This window comes from Lissotriton helveticus, chromosome 11, assembly GCF_964261635.1.
Source record: "Lissotriton helveticus chromosome 11, aLisHel1.1, whole genome shotgun sequence".
NCBI classification, from domain to species: domain Eukaryota; kingdom Metazoa; phylum Chordata; class Amphibia; order Caudata; family Salamandridae; genus Lissotriton; species Lissotriton helveticus.
Genome location: NC_136072.1, coordinates 211,697,417 through 211,709,847, shown reverse-complemented (window position 1 = coordinate 211,709,847; position 12,431 = coordinate 211,697,417). Strand labels below are relative to the sequence as shown.

At 46.5% G+C, this 12,431-nt stretch overlaps 1 protein-coding gene across 1 annotated transcript in view; it reads left to right on the top strand.

Moving 5' to 3' along the window:
- The window catches only part of IGSF10 (immunoglobulin superfamily member 10), a 191,702-nt gene that overhangs the window by 61,777 nt on the left and 117,494 nt on the right, over window positions 1–12,431 (top strand). The window lies entirely within an intron of this gene.

Genomic DNA, 12,431 nt, shown 5'->3' with positions numbered 1-12,431 from the left:
GGAGTGATTTCCGTAGCTGTTTTCTCCTCCCTTCAATATGTTAGAGTTTAACAGAGATTTTCGCAATAAACAAAAGCACCTATGTAGATTGCGGCGTGTTTTATTTGCCATCACCTTGACTTGATTTTTACGTACATATTTCACACACACACACACACAGTAGTGAGTGCAGAGTAGTGAGTGCAGAGTAGTGAGGGCAAAGTGTAGAGTAGTGAGGGCAGAGTAGTGAGGGCAGAGTAGTGAGTGCAGAGTAGTGAGTGCAGAGTAGGGAGTGCAGAGTAGTGAGGGCAGAGTGCAGAGTAGTGAGGGCAGAGTGCAGAGTAGTGAGGGCAGAGTAGTGAGGGCAGAGTAGTGAGGGCAGAGTAGTGAGGGCAGAGTAGGGAGTGCAGAGTAGGGAGTGCAGAGTAGGGAGGGCAGAGTAGGGAGGGCAGAGTAGGGAGGGCAGAGTAGTGAGGGCAGAATAGTGAGGGCAGAGTGCAGAGTAGTGAGGGCAGAGTAGTGAGGGCAGAGTGCAGAGTAGTGAGAGCAGAGTAGTGAAGGCAGAGTAGTGAGGGCAGAGTAGTGAGGGCAGAGTAGTGAGGGCAGAGTATGAGGGCAGAGTAGTGAGGGCAGAGTAGGGAGTGCAGAGTAGGGAGTGCAGAGTAGGGAGTGCAGAGTAGGGAGTGCAGAGTAGGGAGTGCAGAGTAGTGAGGGCAGAGTAGTGAGGGCAGAGTAGTGAGTGCAGAGTAGGGAGTGCAGAGTAGGGAGTGCAGAGTAGTGAGGGCAGAGTGCAGAGTAGTGAGGGCAGAGTAGTGAGGGCAGAGTAGTGAGGGCAGAGTAGTGAGGGCAGAGTAGTGAGGGCAGAGTAGGGAGTGCAGAGTAGGGAGTGCAGAGTAGGGAGGGCAGAGTAGTGAGGGCAGAGTGCAGAGTAGTGAGGGCAGAGTAGTGAGGGCAGAGTAGGGAGGGCAGAGTAGGGAGGGCAGAGTAGTGAGGGCAGAGTAGAGAGGGCAGAGTAGGGAGGGCAGAGTAGGGAGTGCAGAGTAGTGAGGGCAGAGTAGTGAGGGCAGAGTAGTGAGGGCAGAGTGCAGAGTAGTGAGGGCAGAGTGCAGAGTAGTGAGGGCAGAGTAGTGAGGGCAGAGTAGTGAGGGCAGAGTGCAGAGTAGTGAGGGCAGAGTAGTGAGGGCAGAGTAGTGAGTAGAGTAGTGAGTAGTGAGTAGAGTAGTGAGTAGAGTAGTGAGTAGAGTAGTGAGTAGAGTAGTGAGTAGTGAGTAGAGTAGTGAGTAGAGTAGTGAGTAGTGAGTAGAGTAGTGAGTAGAGTAGTGAGTAGAGTAGTGAGTAGAGTAGTGAGTGGTGAGTAGAGTAGTGAGTAGTGAGTAGTGAGTAGAGTAGTGAGTAGAGTAGTGAGTAGTGAGTAGAGTAGTGAGTAGTGAGTAGAGTAGTGAGTAGAGTAGTGAGTAGAGTAGTGAGTAGAGTAGTGAGTAGAGAGTAGATAGTAGAGTAGTGAGTAGAGTAGTGAGTAGAGTAGTGAGTAGAGTAGTGAGTAGAGTAGTGAGGTGAGTAGAGTAGTGAGTAGAGTAGTGAGGTGAGTAGAGTAGTGAGTAGAGTAGTGAGTAGTGAGTAGTGAGTAGAGTAGTGAGTAGTGAGTAGAGTAGTGAGTAAAGTAGTGAGTGCAGAGTAGTGAGTAGAATAGTGAGTAGAGTAGTGAGTAGTGAGTAAAGTAGTGAGTGCAGAGTAGTGAGTAGTGAGTAAAGTAGTGAGTAGTGAGTAGAGTAGTGAGTAGTGAGTAGAGTAGTGAGTAAAGTAGTGAGTGCAGAGTAGTGAGTAGAGTAGTGAGTAGAGTAGTGAGTAGTGAGTAGAGTAGTGAGTAGAGTAGTGAGTAGAGTAGTGAGGTGAGTAGTGAGTAGTGAGTGCAGAGTAGTGAGTAGAGTAGTGAGTAGTGAGTAGAGTAGTGAGTAAAGTAGTCAGTAGTGAGTAGAGTAGTGAGTAGTGAGTGCAGAGTAGTGAGTAGTGAGTAGAGTAGTGAGTAGAGTAGTGAGTAGTGAGTAGTGAGTGCAGAGTAGTGAGTAGTGAGTAGAGTAGTGAGTAGTGAGTAGAGTAGTGAGTAGAGTAGTGAGGTGAGTAGAGTAGTGAGTAGAGTAGTGAGGTGAGTAGAGTAGTGAGTAAAGTAGTGAGTGTAGAGAAGTGAGTAGTGAGTAGAGAAGTGAGTAGTGAGTAGAGTAGTGAGTAGTGAGTAGTGAGTAGAGTAGTGAGTAGTGAGTAGTGAGTAGAGTAGTGAGTAGAAAGTAGAGTAGTGAGTAGTGAGTAGAGTAGTGAGTGGAGAGTAGTGAGTAGTGAGTAGAGTAGTGAGTGCAGAGTAGTGAGTAGTGAGTAGAGTAGTGAGTAGAGTAGTGAGTAGAGTAGTGAGTAGAGTAGTGAGTAGTGAGTAGTGAGTAGAGTAGTGAGTAGAGTAGTGAGTAGAGTAGTGAGTAGTGAGTAGAGTAGTGAGTAGTGAGTGCAGAGTAGTGAGTAGAGTAGTGAGTAGTGAGTGCAGAGTAGTGAGTAGAGTAGTGAGTAGAGTAGTGAGTAGCGTAGTGAGTAGATTAGTGAGTAGTGAGTGCAGAGTAGTGAGTAGAGTAGTGAGTAGAGGAGAGTAGTGAGTAGGACATCACAGGCAGCAGCTGTGCAAGCTTCTTACACTCACAAGGAGACCACAGGCAGCTGAGGTGCAATCTTCTCCCACTCACAAGAACGACATCACAGGCAGCAGCAGTGCAAGCTTCTTACACTCACAAGGAGACCACAGGCAGCAGAGGTGCAAGCTTCTCACACTCACAAGAAGGACATCACAGGCAGTAACGGTGCAATATTCTCACACTCACAAGGAGATCACTGGCAGTACACACCACATGAACACACTCCATAACACATAGCAACAATACATTGGCATTTACAATGCCATTAGCTCAAACTCAAATAAATCCGAGCCCGATTGCATTTCTAATGCTTGTTGTAATGTGGTTTAAATCATTCGGGATATTTAAAGAAAACCAAATATTCTTATCTAGGGATGCATACTCTTCGCTAATCCAACCGTTCTCATGCAGAGATCTGAGTGGCTGCCAACACTTTGACCAAGAAGTGCTGGAAGCCATTTGGGGCTCAGACTCAGCCGAGTCCCAAACACAAATAGAAAACATAGAAAAGTGATAGAAATCTAGATCGAAGTCCAGAAATAGTGCTTTTTGCAGTTTGGTGTGAATCTGTTCAGTAGTTTTGGTGTTATTAAAGTAAAAAGATTGTGTATATCTAGAGATGCGGATCAATCGTAGATCCATCGCAGTGGCTCAGAGGATCCACACATCAAAAGCAATGTTGCAATTTGCTGACCTCAACCTGAGAAGAAAGTTACAGCTGCCAGTTTGTGAATTGGGTCACGGTTCTCAGGGGGAGGAATTAAAGCATAAATAGGATATATGGGGTCAGGAAAGAGGTACCCTGACCCAATGGTACTAATGGAGGGTCTCTTAGGCACAACTTGTGGGTGAGAAATTGTCCAAAAATGTTTAATCTTGGGCGTGTGAGGATCTGCGGATCCACAGCAGTGCTCAGCTTGGCTCCCTGGTGAATATGCGGCATATCCGCAGATACAGTGCTTAATTTAAAGAAATGCACCCACTCACACACTCTGTCACACCCCCACACAACCACTCACATATCCCTCCACCCACTCACACACCCATATAGTCACTCACACATCCAATCATAGACCCAAACTATTTCCATGCTAACTACCTCTTCCAGCCCCAAGACAGAAAGCAACTCAGAACTATGTGAGACTTTGGCTGTCTCCTTCTTAAAAAAGGTCGAAAATATCTTTTCCTCCTTTACTTTTAAGTCCACTGTTACTAATGAGGCAGTTCCAACAGAGCACAACGGGCCAACTCCCTTATTTGACCATTTTACATCTCTGGATCGGCATGGAGTTACCAAACTTCTATTAGAGATTCGATCAGTCTCCCCTCTGGACCATTGTCCAGTCTCAGTACTGAAACTGGTTCCAGAAATCATTGGGGAGGCTCTTACCCCACTGTTTGGCTCCATTTTTAATACTGGTCACTTCCCAGGTTCCTGGAAAACAGCATCTATTCTTCCCCTGCTTAAGAAACCTAACCTGGACCCAAAGGACCCGAGTAAATATAGACCCATATCTCGTCTCCCCTTCCCGGGAGAGATGATTAAGAAGGCTATAAATGGCCAACTTAGCCTGTTCCTTCAGACCAACTCTTTGTTAGACACCATGCAGTTTGGATTTTGTGCGGAACATAGCACTGAGTTGGCATTAATAAAATCTACAGACGAGATCAGAGAGGCCCTTGATCAGGGTGGTGCCGCCATACTGATCATGCTGGATCCCTCGGCCGTATTTGATACGGTCCATCATGAAGTTCTGATGGACCGTTTATCAGCGGTCGGAGTCCAAGCCAAGGCCTGGGACCCCCTGAAATCGTTCCTGGCCAGCAGAACACAAACTGTGAACCTTGGCAGAGATAGCTCTAAGCCCTTCTCTCTCCCTTGCGGAGAGCCGCAAGGGTCTACGCTCAGCCCGACATTATTTAACATATATGTTGCTTCGCTGGCAGTTTTGATGAGATCTTTTGGATTCCAGTTAACCTCTTATTCCGACGACACGCAAATTGTGTTGTCTATTCAAAAAGGGTCAGAGGCTGAGGCTGGCTTAAAATGTCATAACTGTATGCAGGCGATTTCAGCCTGGATGGCATCAAACTGCCTTAAACTTAATGCAGGAAAAACCAAGGTCATTCTATTCGGGAACACTGCCAACCTCTGGACACCGGACTGGTGGCCGAATACAATGGACGTGCCTCCAGTCCCGGTGGAAAGGGCGAAAAACCTAGGAGTGATACTTCATTTGAAACTTGCCTTCGGTGATCAAATTAACAGGGTTGTCTCATCCTGCTTTTTTATTCTCAAAATCCTGCGTAAAATTAAATTCCTCCTCCCAGAAGACAGCCTGAAAACAGCAGTCACAGCACTCATTCTGTCATAGCTGGATTACTGCAATAGTCTCTATATTAACATCCAAAAGAGACATTTGGTCAGACTACAGATCGTGCAGAATACGGCAGCCAGGATGCTCACAGGTACACCCTGGTTTGTCTCTGTGAGGGTGTTTAACTACGGATTCAGTTTAAGGCCATGTGCATAGTTTTTAAAGCCCTTAATGGCATTGACCCTGACTTCCTGAAACACTCAATACAATGGTATGTTCTGGGAAGAGCCCTACGCTCCATGCAAGCCAAACAAGCTATCCTCCCCCGCTATAACAAGAGTAGCTTGGGTGACAGGAGCTTTCGCCATTGCGCCACCAAGGCATCGAATATCCTTCCCTTCCTTCTTAAAAACTCAACAGAGCGTCTTCTTTTTAGGAATGGATTAAAAACATGGCTATTTACTTAAATGGTCATCTTAGCTAATAGTCACAGATGTTCTATCGGTTGGTAGCGTACAGCGTCAGGACACCCCAGGGTAACAGAGCGCTTTAAAAATTCCAGTAACATAACATAACAAACAACCCAGAGAACCACTCACAGACCCAGACAGGCATTCACATACCCACTCACATAGCCCATACACACCCACACAGCCACTTACACACCCACTAAAAGACCAACACAGCCAGTAACACACCCACTGAAAAACCCATACAGCAAAACCACTGACTAACCAATTCACACACCCATACTTCTACTCACCCTAAACCAAGCCTCTAATATCAATCTAGAAAAGATGGCCAATTTTTACCCCACTCTTAAAAATGCGGTTTATGGCTACTCCTCTGACTCCTACTCAACCTCTACTTCTCTGCTGGGCTTAACCAGTACTCGCCTCTTAACAGTTGCGAGTACCCCACTCTCCCCTAACCCCACATCTCTTATAGCTGATCCCAGAACGGCCTTGTGCCCGATGGAATTATGTCAACCCACTAGATCTCCCTTTCAGGTGGTTGGCGGATCTGTGGGCTCAATCTTCTCACCATCTGTCAGTCCGTCATAAAGTTTCTCTCAAGCTGAGAGGTTCCCTCAAGACATACAGTTTCCTCAATTATTTGACAATGCCCCTTTCCCTATCCCTATAACCTTGCCACAGACTATGCCATAATCTGGACCACGAGCCCCCACACAGGCCTCAATTGGCTTAGAGAGATGCTCCCCATCACCCTCCACCCCTAGACCAACACTCAGAATTGGCTGCGTGCCTTAACATGATATCTCGACAGTTGCACCTTCTCACTTCTGAGCTACACAACCTGAAATCCCTCTCAAACTATATTTTTCCCATGATCAGCTCTCTCCTCACCTCTTTGAATATGCCCAGATCGTTCACCAGGGATAGCGACCACATGGATCAGCCTCTAGCCCCCTCCATTTCAAAATCCATTCCCCTACACAATCCCTCTGCCAGCCCCAGAGGATGTGGGACACTCCCGGCGTCCACTGATCTCCTGGACAGTGACAATTCTTGTTCTTCCTGGCCAAATCTAACATGGTCCAGCCGAGACAAATACATTCCATCCTTTCCAACCAGAACAGAGAACCTCCTCGCAATCCTAGATGCAGCAACTCCGACTACCTCACCCGTGTGAACATCTCCCACACTCCTTCCCCCACTTATCCACTATGACTTAAATGTCTACTACTTAATTGTAGATCAGCCAGTAAACACACCTCCGATGTCTTCGACCTCATCCAACACAATGAGTTAGACATTATCAACCTCACTGAAACTTGGTTAAATCCCGCTTCCACTCCTGTCTTAGACCTCTTAGTACCTCCCACACATGACATAATTAGGCTAGACAGAGTTCTGAAGTTGGGCGGTGGCCTAGCCTATATCCCCAGGAACACACTCTCGATTTCTCTCTTGGAGTCCTCTGCGCCTTCCTCCAGTGAATACCTGTATCTCAGCATCTCTAGTATGAACCTAAGGGTTTGCAAACTTCACACCTTTTACCACCCTCTGGGTGACAATCTCCACTTCATTGAGCATCTAATGTAAATCATTACTAGCAATGTCGACTCAGCAATGGCCCAAATCTTACTTGGGGATTTCAACCTTCACTGGTCTATCCCCAACGACTCAGCTGTATCTTGCTTAAAATCATTAATAATTGATCAAGATCTGACTCAGCACTGCAGCCAACCAACTCACACTAAAGGAGAAACTCTAGACCTCATCATCTCAAAAGAGCAGACCATCATCCTAGACTCCATTACCCCTTGTGATTGGTCTGACCACCATAGCATCCTCTTTTACATTAACAGGGAGGTATTGATGAGGAAGGCTCAACCATTGAAATCGAAGATATGGTAAAGAGACCTCTGATCAATAAACTCTGATGATCTAGCTGCCCAATGTAAATCTACCCTCTCTGCCCAAGCTGATTTGGTCGAGGTGCAATCACTCACCGACGCCTACAATTCGACAATTTCCAACATCATGGATGACATTGCTCCACTCTGACACAAAAATGCCTCAACTAAAATATCCAAACAGTGGTATAATGACAACTTCAACACAGAACGACGCAACCTCAGGGCAGTTGAACAATCCTGGCGATCCAATCCTTCCTCGGACCAACTAAAACTCCTTAGAGATGTCAGGAGCCTCTACAATAAACAAATCAAGAGTGCCAAGGCTGACTACTTCAGACTCCAACTGGATCAAGCGCCAAACCGCTCCAAGAAACTGTTCGAATTGGTCAAACAGCAATCAGTTGTTGGTCCAAACCACTCTGAACTTGGTGACAGCCAACCCTCATGTGACGATCTTGCCGCTTTCTTCTCGGAGAAATCAAGACTCATATCCGCTGACCTCACCTCTAAGAAGTCTCTATTGCCTCCCTCACGTGCCGCCTCTCACCTTGACCCCTTTGATAAGGACAAATCGACCACAAATTGCACCAAGAACAATGCGTCATGGGGTACCTTTACCCCATTTAGTGAAAATGACATCCACAAGATTCTTCAGAATATCAACCCCTCCAACCACTTCAGCGACCCGTTGCCCCCAGCTATCTTCAAAGAAATCAAGAATGCACTTATCCTCACCTGGAGAAGGATAGTAAATGCTTCTCTTTCACATGGCACGGTCCCCAGTTGCCTAAATGCAGCTCAGGTATCACCTATTCTAAAAAAAACTAACGCTGACAAATCTGATCTCAATAATTTCCGCCCCATTTCCAACATCCCACCCTAGCGAAACTTCTAGAAAAATGTGTTCAATCTCAACTTTGTGCTCACATGGAGATTTATCAACTTCTAGACCAGCATCAATCTGGTTTCAGGAAGGGACACAGCACCGAATCGGCTCTCATGCACTTTATGGATGACAATTTTTTAAAATGCTTGACAAAAACAAATCCTGCCTCCTGATTCTCCTTGACCTTTCCTCCGCTTTCGACATGGTTAATCATGACAACCTCTTATCCATCCTGCAAAGCAGAATGGGTTTTGCTGATCAAGTGTTACAATGGTTCTCGTCCTTCCTACATCACAGATCGCAAATAGGCAAGGCAAACCATTCTCTCTCCCAGCCCTCTCCTGTACTCATGGGGGTCCTCAAGGGTCTGCCTTATCTCCCATCTGCTTCAACCTTTTCCTGGAACCTCTCGCTAACTCATTAAACTCCATGAACATTCTCTTCCACATGTATGTGGACGACACGCAACTCTATTTGAAAATCTCATCCTTGGAAAACATCATCTCCCTCAACACTACTCTAACGTCTACTCAAAACTGGTTGATGGAGAACCATCTCCTGCTTAACACTTCTAAAACAGAATTCCTGCTCATCTCCCATCCGAACCACATCCCCTAGATTGACCTATGGCAGAGTAACCTCACTGCTTTCAATTACACTCCTCTCATCATTGACTCAGCCAAATCTCTCAGAGTCACCATTGACAAGCACCTGAATATGAAAAATCATATCAGCAATATATGTAAGAGAGCAAACCATTTGTTGAGGTCACTCAGAAATATCAAACCTTTCCTTCCACTAAATGATTTCAAGCAGGTGGTCCCAGTGCTTGTCTTGCCTAGGCTTGACTACGTCAGTACTACCCTCTGTGGCCTCCCCAAATACGCCCTGGCTCCACTAAGGTCAATTCTGAATGCGGCAGCTAGACTGGTCTGAGGCACCAAACGATACAATAATATATACCCAGTCCTAAAATCTCTCAATTGGCTACCCTACGAAACCCGAATTCAGTTAAAGATTGCTGTTCTGGCTCACAAAGCCCTTCAATTCAATACTCCCAGGTACCTTGCACAAAAACCTGAACTATCCTGTGGTTTTAGAGCCTCGAGTAGTGCCACTACCTTCCTCCTGAAACCACTCATCCCTAACAAAAAAGAACTTGTCACTGAGTCTACTCCAGTGCTGCACCAAAGACGTAGAACTCTCTTCCACTGGAAGTACACAGAAACTCTTCAACAAAGGCTTTCAAATTGGAAGCTAAACGATTCCTTATGAACACATTCTTACCCTAAGAGGGATATACTCACTTGTCTCGGAAGTTGATATTGCATTTATGTTATTCCTCCCAGCATATTGTAAAGCACTCTGATATCCTTTGTGATCTTGTCCGTGCTATATAAAACTTTGTAAATAAAAAAAATAGACATGGCTTGGCAGTTCGGGCTGGACTGTTCCCATGAGGCACAGGGTCAAGGCTGATTTGCATATGGCCATGTCTGAACTGGGATGGTGTGGAGTGCAAAAAAACGATGGATTTAGGCCCAGATCTCTGTACTGGGGTGAATGTAGGACATCTGCATTCTGTCCATCAACTGTCGTTTTTGCGTAAATATCTACAAAGCCATGAAAAGCCATGGAATGTGGCTTTGTGTGGCCTCATAGATAATGTTCTGCACTCTGCGCCACCAGTGTGTTAAAAAAAGTGAAACATCAGTGATGCAATGGGCTTTTAAATATGCCCACTATTATTTCCGATGCCCATTGTGATCTGGACCGCTATGCTGGATGGCGGTGGGAGCGCTAATGACAGCCTATTGGTGGAGGTCCCACCGAAGTCATAATCAGGCCTTTAGTCTACTCTCTAACCTCTACTCCATTGTACAGCACTCTACACAACTCTCTCTATTCAATTCCATGACACTTTACTCCATTCTCCTCTATTACACACTCTTGCACTAGACTCCAGTGGACAACACTACTACACTCTATGTCACACAACTCTACACAAATATATGCCACTCAACTCTTCGATATTCTATGCCACGTCACTCTAGCACAGTCTATGACACTCCATTCCACTCTATCTTTATCACTCCACTCTACAACACCCTATCTCTACTTTATTCCCCTCCACTGTATGCCACTCTACTCCACTGTATGCCATTCCACGTTACTCCATTTAATAACATGCTACTTCACCCTATCACATGCCACTCCACTGAGTCATATGCCACTGCACTGTGGAACACTCCACTCTATGGCCCTCCATGCCAGTGCACGCTGTGACATGCCACTACCTCACAACACAGCATTTCACTATACATCAGGCCACTCCACTCTAAGACTCAACTCAACAAAGACACCACTCTATGATATGCCACTCCACTCTACTCTATGACATGCCACTTCACTTTATGCCTTTACAATCTACTCTATGGAATGCCAGCCCACTGTATCCCACTCTGTTCTACCCCACTCTAGTATGCCTCTCCACTGGATACTATGAAACTGTACGCCACACAAGTATATGTCGCAACACTTTACATCACAACACTTTATGCTACGACACTCTATGACACAAGCCTCTACACTATTCCACTCTGTGCCGCTCCACTCTACACAACAACACCCTTCCACTCTATGACACTCTACTCTTGTCTCTGCCATTGTACAACATTGTACTCCAGTCAACGATACTCTATGTAACTCCCTCTACACTACTCCATGACACTTTACACAACTGTACTCTATGACACACTACTCCATTCTACTGCACTGCTCCACGCCACTCCACACCACTCTACTCTACGCCACTCCACTCTACTCTAACACGCTGTACGACATGCCATTCTGACACACCACTCCACTCTAATCCTCAACACACCACTCCACGCCACTCCAATCTACTTTATGCCACTCTATGCCCCTCTGCGGTATTCTGCTCTACTCTATACCACTCTACGACGTTGTATTCCACTGTACGACACTCTATGCAACTCCCTCCACACCACTCAATGCCACTTTACTCTACTGTACTCAATGACACACTACTTGTCTCTAATCTAATCTACTCCTTTAAGCAACTCTACACACCTTCACTGTAAAACATTGTCCAACTTTCCACTCTATGATACGCCACTCCCTTGTAATCCACGAGATGCCACTCAACGAGATGCCTCTTCACTGGACACTATGCAACTGTACGCCACACGGCCATATGTCACAACACTTCACATCATGACACTGTATGCTACGACACTGTACAACACAGCACTCTATGACAATCTACTCTACTGCACTCCACTCTATGCCACTCCACTGTACACCACTCTACGCCGTTCCACTCTATGACACTGTATTCTTCTCTACGCCAATATATGGCCCTGTACTCCAGTCTATGACCCTCTACATAACTCCTTCCACACTACTCCACACCACTTGACTCAATTGTACTCTATGACACACTACTCCACTCTACTGCACTACTTCACTCTACACCACTCTACTAAATGCCTCTCCACTCTAACACACTGTACAACATGCCACTTTATGACCTAACACTCCACTATATGCCACTCCACTCTCTTCCACGCTACTCTGCTCTACTCCCCTCCACACTACAACATTCTACTTCACCCTGTACCACTCTAAGACATTGTATTCCGCTGTACAATACTGTATGCAACTCATTCTACATGACTAAGGCCGGTTCTCCACTTACTGTTGCTGCCGTGAGAGGAACAGCTAGTCTTGCTCCAAACGCACCATGAGGGGAACGGCTGGACTACCACTCCCAGCTGCCCTGTACCCTGTGACGCTGGATGCACACCCAGAGGAGCATCAAAAACACTGCCGACATCCCACAGCGCGGGACGCCTACGGTCCGGGTCTCCACTTACCGTTGCTGCCGTGAGGGGAATGGCTAGTCATGCTCCGAATGTGCCATGAGGGGAACGGCTGGACTAACACTCCCAGCTACCCTCCACCCTGTGACGCTGCACACGTGACCGGAGGCACATTTAAAACACTGCCGACCTCCCGCAGTGCGGGACGCCTAAGGTCCGGTTCTCCACTTAAAGTTGCTGCCATGAGGGGCACAGCTAGTCTTGCTCCAAACGTCCTTTAGAAGAACAGCTGGACTACCAATCCCAGTTACTCTGTACCCTGTGACACTGCACACGTGCCCGGAGGTG